The sequence below is a fragment of the Monodelphis domestica genome, chromosome 2 (genome assembly GCF_027887165.1).
Source record: "Monodelphis domestica isolate mMonDom1 chromosome 2, mMonDom1.pri, whole genome shotgun sequence".
NCBI lineage: Eukaryota > Metazoa > Chordata > Mammalia > Didelphimorphia > Didelphidae > Monodelphis > Monodelphis domestica.
In genome coordinates this window covers 354,127,869-354,138,663 of record NC_077228.1, presented here as the reverse complement: position 1 = coordinate 354,138,663, position 10,795 = coordinate 354,127,869, and the positions used below count along the sequence as shown (strand labels likewise).

At 36.1% G+C, this 10,795-nt stretch overlaps 1 pseudogene; it reads left to right on the top strand.

Moving 5' to 3' along the window:
- The first annotated feature begins 461 nt into the window (after positions 1 to 461).
- On the top strand, positions 462 to 1,078 carry LOC100020147 (activated RNA polymerase II transcriptional coactivator p15-like; annotated as a pseudogene).
- The last annotated feature ends 9,717 nt before the right edge of the window (positions 1,079 to 10,795 follow it).

Here is a 10,795-nt window from a genome sequence, read left to right as displayed (position 1 = left end):
ATTTAATAAATAAGACTAGAAGCTGGTACTTTGAAAAAGCAAATAAAAAAGTCAAAGTACTGGTCAATCTAATTTAAAATAAGGAAAGAAGAAAACCAAATTGACAGTATCCAAGAAGAAAAGGGAGACCTCACCTCTAATGATGAGGGTTATTCACTGTGATGAGGTAGGATTTATATCAGGAATGCAAGGGTGGTTCAATATTAGGAAAACTATTCACATAATTGACCACATTAACAAGCCAACTAACAAAAATCACATGATTATTTCAATAGATACAGAAAAAGCCTTTGACAAAATACAACACCCATTCCTATTGAAAACAAAGAAAGTATAGGAATAGAAGGGTCTTTTCTAAAAATAATAAAAATTATATATCTAAAACCATCAACAAATATCATCTGCAATGGGAATAAACTAGAAGACTTCCCAATAAGATCAGAAGTGAAACAAGGATTTCCGGCTCCCTGTCACTCCCGAGCAAGCAGCAGAGTGTGCGGCTGCAGGAATGGAGCAATGCCCAAATCAAAGGAACTTGTTTCTTCAAGCTCATCTGGGAGTGATTCTGACAGTGAAATTGACAAAAAGGCAAAGAGGGAAAAGCAAGCTCTTCCAGAAAAACCCATAAAAAAACAAAAGACGGGAGAGAGTTCTAAAGCACCAGCTTCATCCAAGCAAAGTAGTAGCTGAGATGATCATATGTTCCAGATTGCGAAAATGAGATATGTCAGCGTACGGGACTTTAAAGGAAAAGTCCTAATTGATATTAGAGAATACTGGATGGATCAGGAAGGTGAAATGGAACCTGGTAGAAAAGGTATTTCTTTAAATCCAGAACAATGGAGCCAGCTGAAGGAACAGATTTCTGATATTGATGATGCAGTAAGAAAACTGTAAAATCAGAGCTATATGAAACCTGTACTGTTTTAGTTGTTTTAATCAGTCTTTTTACATTGGCATTTGTTTTCTAAACTATTTGTTTTCCAAGCTATTGTATATTTGGATTGCAAAACAATTTGTAAGATGAATCCTTTTTTTTTTTTAATGTGCATTAAAAGTGTATTCTGAGTGAAAAAAAGTGAAAAAAAAAAGAAATGAAACAAGGATGCCCATTATCACCACTATTATTTAACATTGTACTAGAAACACATGCAGTAGCAATTAGTGATGAAAAAGAAATTGAAGGTATTAAAATAGGCAACGAGGAGGCCAAATTATCACTCTTTGCAGATGGTATGATGGTCTACTTAAAGAATCTTACAGAATCAACTAAAAAGCTAGTAGAAATAATCAACAACTTTAGCAAAGTTGCAGGATACAAAATATACCCACGTAAGTCATCAACATTTCTATATATTTCCAACACATCTCAGCTGCAAGAATTAGAAAGATAAATTCCATCACCCAAGACAATATGAAACACTTAGGAATCTATCTGCTGAGACAAACACAGGAACTATATGAACACAACTACAAAACACTCTCCACACAATTAAAACTAGTTAAAAACAATTGGAAAAATATTCCTTATGGGTAGGATGAGCTAACATATTAAAAATGACAATCCTACCCAAACTTATTTACTTATTTAGTGCCATACCTTTTGAACTATCAGAAAACTTTTTTACTGAATTAGAAAAAAAAACAAACAAAAACATAACAATGTTCATTTGGAAGAACAAAAGATTAAGGATATCTAGGGAAATCATGAAAAAAAAATGTGAAGGAAGGTGGCCTTGCAGCCCCAATTCTCAAACTATATTATAAAGTAGTGGTCATCAAAACAATATGGTACTGGCTAAGAGACAGAAAGGAGGATCAGTGGAATAGACTTGGGGTAAGCAACCTCAGCAAGACAGTCTGAGATAACCCCAAAGATCCCAGGTTTGGGGACAAAAATTTTCAGACAGAAATTCATTATTTAACAAAAGCTGCTGGGAAAATTGGAAGACACGCCAATTTTATCCCCCTCAACCCTTATAATCAAGCAGTTGTATTTCTTCTGTGCTTCTGCTCCCACAGTTTTTCGAATGTGGATAGTGTTCTTTCTCATAAATCCCTCCAACTTGTTCAGGTTCACTGCACTGACACTAATGGAGAAATCCATTACATTCAATAGAAGCACAGTGTATCAGTTTCTGTGTATAATGTTCTCCTGGTTTTGCTCCTCTCACTCTACATCAATACCTGGAGGATGTTCCAGTTCACATGGAATTTGTCCAGTTCATTATTCCTTTGAGCACAATAGTATTACATAAGCAACACATACCACAATTTGTTCAGCCATTCCCCAATTGAAGATCATTCCCTCATTTTCCAATTTTTTGCCACGACAAAGGGCACAACTATGAATATTCTTGTACAAGTCTTTTTCCAGATTATTTCTTTGGGGTATAAACACCAATTTTTTAAACTCTTCCTTGGTCTTAAAAATCTTTCCTTAACCAAAGATGTGTACTATTTTGTGTTCACCTAATTTACTTATAGTTTCCTTCTTTTTATTCAAGTCATTACACCATTCTGAGTTTATCTTGGTGTAGGGTGTGAGATAATGATCCAAACCCAATCTCTCCCATATTGTCATGTGCTTCCAGTACAGTGTCCATGTCTCACAACCGTCCAGGAGCGAGCTGAGGACCACTGCGTTGTACACTTTGAGCTTCGTCACAGTGCTTACACCGCTGTGTTGGAGGACTTTGCAGTGCAGCCGCCCGAGTGCCTGGCTGGCCTTTTGGATCCTGGCATTGATCTCATGGTCTAGGGACTCCTCGTTGGCGATGGTGCTGCCCAGGTACTTGAAAGTGTTGACATTAGAAAGGTGCGTGCCGTCAATTGTAATGCACGGCTGGTTCTTTGGCCTCCCTGGTTCAGGGTGTAACAGCGCCTCTGTTTTGCTGAGGCTGATAGTCAGGCCAAACAGTTTTGCTGCGGTGGAGAACCTGTCCACAATGGTTTGGAGATGATTTTCTTGGTGGGCCATGAGAGCACAGTCATCTATCTGCGAAGAGAGCTTCCAGGATGAGTCTCTCTGTTGTCTTTGTTTTTGCAGTCAGGCGGCGAAGGTCAAATAGTGAGCCATCCAGTCGGTATTTGATAATTGTAATATATAAATGTATTTAATAAACCAAAAACTAATTATTTAATTTACCTGCTTAGTGACTTCTTTATTCATCTGTCAGTCAGTTTCTTTTGTTGGTCTTGATAGAATTCAACATGTGTGGGTACAGTGAACTAAGATAAGTGAGGGGAGGGGGAATTCTTTAACTAACCTGCATATTAATGATGTTTTTTATTCCTGAATTTCATTGGCTAAATCTTCAACTGAAGGTTGGTATTTTGTACACTTCAAGCCCAAGCAAGTACTACTAACTTCATCTGTCAATCTGTTTTTTTGTTGGTTTTGATATTATTTAACTGCCCTCTTGCTCCTTCTGTGTGTGCACTCCTCCCCCTTGGCCCAGCAGGAACCCCAGTAGCCCCAGCTTCCTGGTGCACACTGCCCGCTGATCACCCCTCCTAGCACACACAGCCAGCATGTTGAGCAGCCCACCCCAACTGGGCCCGGGCATGGGCATGCCATGGCTGTGAGCATGCAGGGGCTCCTGGGTCCTGTGGCTCACTGAGCCCGCATGAGGCCACGTATCATCGAAAATGGCTACGTGTATATGGGCTACATGGAAAGGTACTTATGGAATGTTCCTCATGCTAAATGTCTCTGATTCTCTTTACTTAACGATTTTCTTCACTCTTAGTAACAATAGAAGTCCCAGGGTCAATATCCAGGAGGCTGTCCAGAAGTCTAAAGGTATTTCTGGATTGTTATTGGGCAAAATTTAACCATCTGTAATGCTTTAGGCCAAGCTAATCTCATACTTTGTAAAAACAACAACAACAAAAAAAAACAATAACAACAAAAAGACCTTTATGTGTTAATTGTAGAGTTTTATTATCACTTTTTGGTGAAGAATATCTAGGCACTTAAGGGAGATTATTGTAAACACATCTTTTCTCTTTGCTAAACATTTACTTTATCCTCTAAGAAAAATATTTAGCAAGTTTCAAGTTACAATGTCCCATTTTTCTTTTAAACAACTTTGTCTTCATTTTGATGTTCTGATTATATCATAGTGCTGTATCAGCTTTAATGGCATAGCTTCTCAGTACAACATGGAAAAACAAAGAAAATACAATTATTTAGTTTAGGGGTACCAAAAGACACTTCTTTCAGGTATTACAATTCAGAAGATAGAGAAATACTGTATACTTCATTCCAATCCCCCACTCCTACCCCATAGAAGTATATAGAACTGTCTTGGGGGGCTTGAGCTGAACTCCCCTGGGTTTGGAAAGAGTACCCTTTGCAAGAATGCAAGACTCTAAAACTTAGCTTAAAAATAAAAATAGAAATTTTTTAATTTAGAACTCATGTTGAATTTGGCTAGGAAGATAGCATAGATATAAAGCTGCCTCCAGAGAACATCAAGTCTTTATACCCTCTACAAAAGTGTAGATGTGACTCTCAGAGGAGTGTGCACTGAGGAGTGGTTGAGGCAGGGGGTGGGGAAGATTTGACTGAAGACATGGGGGGTGACCCTCATAGTTTAGGGGACAAATGGATGTCTGAAATGCAACCCAATGTTATCAAGGCATAGCGTGAAGGTATATCTCACAGTCCATCTCAAATTGAAAGGAAAATGAAAGGAGAATATTCCTCTCAAGGTCATAGTAGGAGTCACAAGAATGTAAGGAAGCAAAGAAATTTTCTCTTTACAGTTTGGCCTAAAATACTTCTATAATTTGTGATACATTAGCCCATGCCAGAACTATTGAAGTATTTCTTTAAAAATTAGGGGATTGTAAGGTAAAGCAAAGAAGAGAGAAATGCAAGAAAATAAATATTGGTCATAATTTGGGGGAGTTTTACCTTCATTTGTTCTTCCTGATTCCATGGGAGTTTCAGTCCTTTTTGCTCTCCATTGCCACTTCCAGGTTCTCTACATTTTCCTAATACCTCTCTTCCTTTAAAATTTATACTATTCATATTTTCACCCAAAGTGTGATAGTTTTTGTCTACAGACTTCTAGATTACGCCCTTTCCTTCCTCGATGAGATTGAATCCCAACTTAAATTGTTCTCTCCTTCCCAATTTCTGTGCTCATATTAGCAGATTTCAATTTCTATATAATTGATTCTTCCTCACATACTCTAACCACTCAGGTCCTAAACCTACTCCCCTCCTCTAAGCTGTTCCTCCACCTCACCTTAGTCACACACAAAGAACCATATACAATAACCCTTGATCTTGCCATCCCTCACACATATACCATGTTTATGTTCAAGAATTTTGCAAGCCACAATTTATTGACTTTTCTCCTTTTTTTTCCTTACAAAACTCTACTCGTCATCCTCCAACAGATGATTTCCTCCATCATCCTCATCCTGACATTTAAATTCAATCTCTCTCTCTACTGATTCATTTTCTGCTCCCTATAAACATGTCTATGTCTTTCCAGTTCTGAAAAAAAAAAAAAAGAAACCCTCTCTTGGTACTGCCATTCCCGTTATTATTCTATACCTCTTTTGCAAATTATAGATAAAATCCTCAAAAGAGAAAGCCATCTGCAATAGGTGCTGTATAATTGAAAATCTGTTACCGTAAAAAAGAACTACATTTCCTGGGAGCCCAGTGATGTCCTGTCATTATGTACTTCCTGTAGACAGAGGATATTAGCAAGTGGGCAGTCTTCTTGGTGCTTTTTCTTGGGCTTGCAGCCAGCATGGTGGCGGTGGTAAGCTAAGTGCAGGGATTTTTAAATGGACTAATCAGCCATGGGCATGTGGTCTTTATTTTGTATCCTCTTTATTCCTTGATTTCTAATGAACATTAATAAATTTCCTAAAATATGATATTTTATATTTGAGATTTAATTTTAATTTTTACAGTGCTTTCATTTTCTCTCCTCTCACTCTCTTAACCCTTCATAATCTTGTTTCCAACCTTAACCTTTTCCCATAAATACTCTTTCCAAATTTACTTATCATTTATTTCTTATTTAGCAAATCCAAAAGGCTTTTATTCAGTGACTCTTTGATTTCTCTTTAGTGTTTGACACTGTTGATCACTATCTCTTCCTTAATATTCTCTTCTCTTTAAATTTTCTGCACATCACTCTCCTGCTTCTGCTCCTACATATTTGATTGCTTCTTTTTGGTTTCCTTTGCTATATCTCCTTTCAGATCACACTTCCTAAAATAAATGTCCTTCAAGGTTCAGATTAGGGGCATCTCATCTTCTTCTATACTACTTCATTTGGTAATTTCCTTAAATTCCATAGACTTAATTATCTTCTCTATCCTTAGGACTCTCAAATCTATCTCTTTCCCAAACTTCTCTGCTGTCCTCCAATCTCAAATCTTCAACTGCCTTTTAGATATCTCAAGCAGGAGTCCAGTAGACAACTTAATCTCAATATTTCCAAATTAGATTCCTATCTCCTGTCTTCCTTATTACTATTACAGGGCAACACCATCCTCTCAGTCTTTAAGATTCATCACTTGAGAGTCATCCTGAATTCCTTACTATCTCTCACCTTCAATATACAATATGTTGCCAGAGTCTGTTCTGTTCATGGAAACAATTTCTTTTCTCTGGCATTGCCAACACACTAATCTAGCCCCTTATCACTTTATCCTGGATTATTACAATAGCTAGCTGGTGGGTCTGTCTCCCTTAATTCTTTCCCCAGTTCAATGCATTACTGATTCAACTGCCACTAATATGATTTTTTTCTAAACTACAGGTCCAATTATGTCACCCTTCTACTCAATAAACTTCAGTTATTTTCTATCACTTCCAGGATCAAATAAAAATGTTCTGTTTGGCATTTGAAGCCCTTCATAACCTAGTCCCCATCTGCCTTTCCAATCTTCTTATATATTACTCCCTAATACTTTGGTTGAGTGACACTGGCTTCTTTTCTGTTACACAAATAAGTTATTCCATCTCTCAGCTCTGGACATTTTCTCTGGTTTTCCCCTATTACTGAAATTATGTTATCTTTGCTTTGACTATTGACCTGCTCTGGAATCCTTTAAGTCCCAGTTATAATCCAACCTTCCTCAGGAAGCGTTCTCTATCTTCTTTTATTTCCAGTGCCTACCCTTTGTTAATTATTTCCTATTTATCCCATATATAAGTTGCTTTGAATATATTTGTTTATGGTTGTCTCAATCATTAGATTATCAAATCCTTGGGGCAAGGGCTTTTGTCTCTTTTTGTAAGCCTAGAGCTTAGCACAGTGCCTAGAACATTTCAGGCACTTAATAAAAATTATTGATTGATTGATTGATTGATATGCATTTTCTTAATAACATAAAGGAATGAAAAATATTCATATTAGCTAGATACTGTCAAGATGACTTTCAATCTATGGAATTCAAGCTTTGATTAATATCTATGGTTATAATAATATATAGAGATATAGAGATAGAAAAGGTATAGAGTAATGACATCTGACACATGATTGCCAATGGCATGGGGTCATAGAGCATAGTGTCTTCTAGATATGGAGCATACCCCTAAAGAAATTCAATGTCATTGTGTATAACCTAGAAAAAAAGAACCAAGATTATGTTCACTGCTTTGTCAGATTATTGAAGTGTCTATAGCAATTAAAATTCTAGAATACAGATATGAGCATAATTTGAAGTGTCATTGATAAACTGCAAAAAATAGCAAAGCCTTTAACAGTACTAGTACAGGAAAGAAAAAAGGATGCCTGAGCAAAAGCATAATAGATACCTGAACATCACCACAAGCTAATATATATATATATATATATATATATATATATATATACATATATATATATACACATATATGTGTGTGTATGTGTGTTATTGAGAAAGAAAACCAGCTTGATTCAGGAATTCATCATTATCATTATGAATAAAATTTTAAGACAGCATTTTTAAAGAGACATCACCATGTCCAATACTCAAATTTTTAAGATAAATAAAATTGAAGGCTTTTATGCATAAATATCTAGAAGAAAAAAAATCAAAACTCTGGGGGAACTGAATGAGTCATCTATCATTCTTTTCATCCTCCTTGTTGGTAGAGCATATAAGCTTTTCCAATAGAAAGTGAATACAAAGTTTGAAACAGTGCCTACCCCCATGTGGGTACTGATTGATATATTATCGATTGATTGATTAGCCTAAAAGTGTTCCAATGCACGTACAATTCTGATAAGCTTTCATCTGAAATATTTAATAATTCAGTTAAAAATTCACACCCTCATGTAAAAACCTGGAGAATGTTAAATATAAAAAGAGTAAGAGCAATGCATGGACTTATCCAATGTTTTGTTCTAATCTGAAAGAAAACATATAAAATTGATAAATAATCATCATCATAACTGACATTTACAGTGTGCTATTGTATTTTCCTCATACAATTGATGTCATTTGACTGTCACAAAAGACAGTGTAATATTTACCATTATTATCCCCATTATGTGTTAAATTATGGGCCATAAATCTTCCTCTATTGATTGGAACAGACCAATCCTAATTAGAGTATTGTATCCAGTTTGGGCTCCTGCCTGATTCTTCTGCAGCATTTGATACTATTGACCAGCTTCTCTTGGAAACTTATTTTTATTTGGATTTGGCCCTCCCTTTACCTCCCTAATAATTCTTCAGTTGCCTTTTATGGATCATCATGTGCCTCACAACTTATGATATGTCAGTATCCCTGAAAGTCCTGTCTCATGACCTCCCTTGTCATGTTTGTATTCCTTCCATCATGGTTATCACATTTATTAAATCTGGTCGGTTCAATGATCATCATCTATAGGTAAAAATGACTGGTTTGTGAAGAAATAACAGTATACAATGGGATTGTTCCTCTGGTATCTTCATAACATCAAGAAAAAATAAGATAAACCTCCAGCATGTTGGGTAGATCTCTCGTGATGAAGAAATACATAGAAGTAGTATAGAATGATCTTAATCACTGAATGATTCATTCAATATTTAAAATATGTGAGTGACAGTTAAGTGGCTCAGCAGATAGAGTGCCAGACCTGGAGACAAGATGTCCTAAGTTCAAATTTGGACTTAGACACTTTCTAGTTGTGTGATGCCAGACAAGTCACTTAATCCTAATTGCCTAGCCAGTATTGGTGAATCATTTAGAAATCCTCTGTCCAAACTTACCCTACAAACTGCCTGTGAGCCCCCCCACATTACCCCAGACAGTGGAGAGAGCAAGTGCTTACACTGGGTGGCTGGACAGAGGGTTGGGACATTTGGAAAATGTTCACAGGAGTGATGGAGAGGGGAGCAGCCCCCTCTGTGCTGCTGTGGCCCACATGCCATGTCTTTGCCAACAGGGGAAGGCCTTGCCACTCTTCTGTCTTGGTACTGGCACTTAGTGTCAATTCTAAGACAGAAGGTAAGGGTTTTTTTTAAAGTAAAAATAAATTTTGAGTATTTATATGAAATCCAGTTTTCTATATTAAATCCTTTTTTTTTTCTTTCCTCAACTCCAATCCTATACTGATAACTAAATATCCTACATTTCCATTGGTTTATCATTTAGGGATATGAACTTCACTATTTAAAAAAATAGAACTAAGTATTTTCTCTCCTAAGACCATTATTATCCCTTTTTTTACAGATGAATAAACTGAGACAAACAGAGGTTAAGTGAGTTGCCCAGAATCACATAGTATCTGAATTTGAATTCAGATTCTGACTTTCTGACTCCTGGACTAATACTTTATCTACCATAACGCTAAGCTACCTAAGATTTATATAATGATACCTTATCTTTATTTTCACTTTAAATTTTTCAAAGTACTTTCCTAAACATCTCAGTGAAGCAGGTAGTTTGAGATGTAATGTTAAATGATGTGTTCAAGGTGAGACAATAAATACATTTAGGACCTTTACCCTAGGTTATTATGAATCTTGGGTTCAATAAGATTTCTACCATACTCTGTTTGATACACTTTTTGTATGGGCAAAGCTTAAAAAATGGGAGAAAAGTTGATATTCTAGAAAAAAAAAAGTTATTGTCTTCAAGAATGAGATGGAATTTTGTGATACGATTCCAAAGATGTCTTAGGGTCTAAATAAGAAAGCTATAGTGCAAACTGACTTTAAATTAAGGGAAAAGCATTTGAGTGGGAAAAGAAAAGTACCTACTTTAGACACATGAAATACTGAAATGAGTTACCAAAACAGATTGTAGATTCTTATCCTTGGACTCTCTCAAAGAAAAAAAGAAATGCTTCTATGTGGTTAAAATATTTACCTGGTTTAGATAGGATATTGGAGAAAAAGTTCTCTCCTGTCTTTTCTAGATTCTATTATTTTAACTAACTAGGATCCCCAAAACACCTGGATGAATAATGGAAAATGCAATTGATCATTCATATATTTTTTTCTTTCTGCACAATACAAGATGTTCAGATGTTTTGAAGTGCCACAAAACATTGATTATTTATGTCTTAAAATTGTCTGCCCCAAAGTGGATCAGATTCTAATCTAAGTGTTAATGTGGCAGTTCCAGATCCCTAAACAAAAATTCAAGCTCAAATCTACTTCCCACAAGCAATAGCTTACAGAAAGCAGGTGAGGCAATATAAGTACTCAACAATGAGAAAGGAAGCAGATGTATTGCATGAAGAGCTCTGATATCAGTGTGCTATTGTCTTCTGAATCACTTCTTTGTAAATTGTTCAAAATGAGATATTTTATACAAGCTCACTCATGCATTTGTGGC